Below are 2,352 nucleotides of genomic sequence, written 5' to 3'. Positions count from 1 at the left end.
TGGAAGAAGTGCAGCCAGAGTGCTCCTTGGACGCCAAGATGACCAAACTTCGTCTCTCATACTTCAGACATATTGTCAGGAGGGACCAGTCCCTGAGAAGGATCTCATGTTTCCTAAGGTAGAGGGTCAGAAAAAAAGAGGAAGACTCCCAATGAACTGGATTTGCCAAGCAGCAGCACCAATGGCTCAAGTGTGGCAATAGTAGTGAGTTTGGCCCAGAATCGGGCAGTGTTTTGTTCTGCTGTGCATAAGGTTGCTATGGGTTGGTACCGACTCAATGGTACATAAGAACAACAACAACATAAATCCTAAACATAAAGAATAGCAGTAATTTTGTCCTGATTCAGCAATACCAATAGAGTGGTATAGTTGAATGATGCCTGACATTTAAACAAAATACAGTGTCTATTTGGCTAATCCTAGAAAACACCTTTCAGCATTTGTGCATACCATTTCTTCTTAAGTATAGGATCGTCAAATCTGATTTCAAAAATTTAGTTTTGTTTCTCTAATAGCTCTAATAATAGAAATGAACAGGGGAGTCCCAGAGTGCACTTTCTATAACCAAATTATTAGAATAAAAAATATATCTTTCTAGAAGATGAAAGACATCCTGTGTGTTGAAGAAAATCACTACATATACAGATGCCCAAGTTTAAAAGTCAGCTGCCAGTTTTGTGAGTTTAGAAGAAAGCATAATGGCAAATAAAACAAAAATCAGATAATCTCCCTGGAGTTGTATGTAAACTATTCTTTTATCAATGCATTATTTCACACCACCAATCAACCATGAAAATTCAAGGAAGGCAAATTAGATCTCTATGATTGAAGCAAAATGAAAATCCTAAAATGGCAAACCCTATCTTTCTGATTGGAACAAAGCCAAAAATTGCAAGAAGAGATTGACATGCTTAACTGCTCCTGTGAAAGGAACATTAGCCAGGAGTTTTAGTGAAATGCTTAGAAATCCATTTGTGCTTGTCAATAACATCCACCTTTTCAAGCTTCTAATCCATTAGTGAACTAATGGCTGACATGGTATTAAACTGGACTTTGGAAGCCGTACATCCATTGCAAGGAAAAGCAGTAAACTAAGTTTTGTTGTTGTTGTTGTTGTTACTGTTTTTGTTTGCATTAGGACAAGAAATGTAGCATAAATGGGTTTGGGATTGACAAAGGAGCTAGCAGGATGTAATTTCAGCAATTTTTAAGAAAATGAAAATGCAGATAAGCTGCCCAATGTAAACCAAGGTAAGTCTAAGTTACACATTTAACGCTATTGAAAATATAAAAGAAATGTAAGAAACAAGAGTGTTATTATTATTAAGGAGCCCTGATTGTGTAGTGGGGTACACATTGGGCTGCTTGCTGCAAGATTGCTAGTTTGAATCTTCCAGCAGCTTTGAGGGGAATGATAAGGAATTCACCCTTAAAGATTTACAGCCTGTCACTATGAGTCAAAACTATGAGTCAAAACTGACTCAACAGCACACATTTGCATTATTATTATTATCCAAGAAGATTAAATTTTTTTTTTTTTAGGCAACATTTCAGGTAAGACTTTGTTCTGTTGTGGCAGTAAACGCACAGTTATCATTTTAAAGAAAATTATTACACATAAAAGAATTTTAGGGTATCCAAATATAACAGTTTGCAGTAAAGTTGTGAAGGAAAATTTGTTCTTTTAAAGCAGAAAGTGGAGAAAGAATGAAACTTTGATGCCTTCTCAAATTATAATGGGTTTCCAGATTGATTCTTGGATGGTTGTACTTCTTTTCGCCTAAATGATAGAACCTGTGCATTGCAAGACCCTCCCTCCCTCTCTGACTCAGCACATTGTTAGAAAATGGCAACAGTGCCATCTACTGTCAATGTAAAGTGTCACTCACATCCAAGGGACATTTGAAGTTGATTTTCCAGTACATGCTTGTGATAGAAAACATAAAATTAAGTAATAATAAATGTGATTTCTCTAAAATAGTTAAGGAGATGAGGAGACTTTCCCCTGTAGATTAAAGGGACATTTTCTGCTTGATAGCCACCAGTTATTTTTGTATGCATTTCTTTATCATTTCAAGCACCATTTTACAAATGTTATATATATATAAAAAAAAAGACATGGAAAGTGTGCCTTATGTTGGAGCAGTAAAGATTTCATGGATAATTTTGAACTAATTACTCCCTCTTCCTAAAAGTATTTTTTCTATCAGTTTTACAAACTGTTTTCCAAATCTCATTAGCAATGAAATCTTCCTTGTTAAATTTGGAGAATTTGTTTGTGGAAACAACTGCGCAAAGCAAGATAGTAAAAGAAGCATAGAAGTGTGCTTATAATTTTATGTATTGCTGCTA

This window comes from Chrysochloris asiatica, unplaced genomic scaffold (assembly GCF_000296735.1).
Source record: "Chrysochloris asiatica unplaced genomic scaffold, ChrAsi1.0 scaffold00110, whole genome shotgun sequence".
Lineage (NCBI taxonomy): Eukaryota > Metazoa > Chordata > Mammalia > Afrosoricida > Chrysochloridae > Chrysochloris > Chrysochloris asiatica.
Note: the sequence above shows the minus strand (reverse complement) of the source record.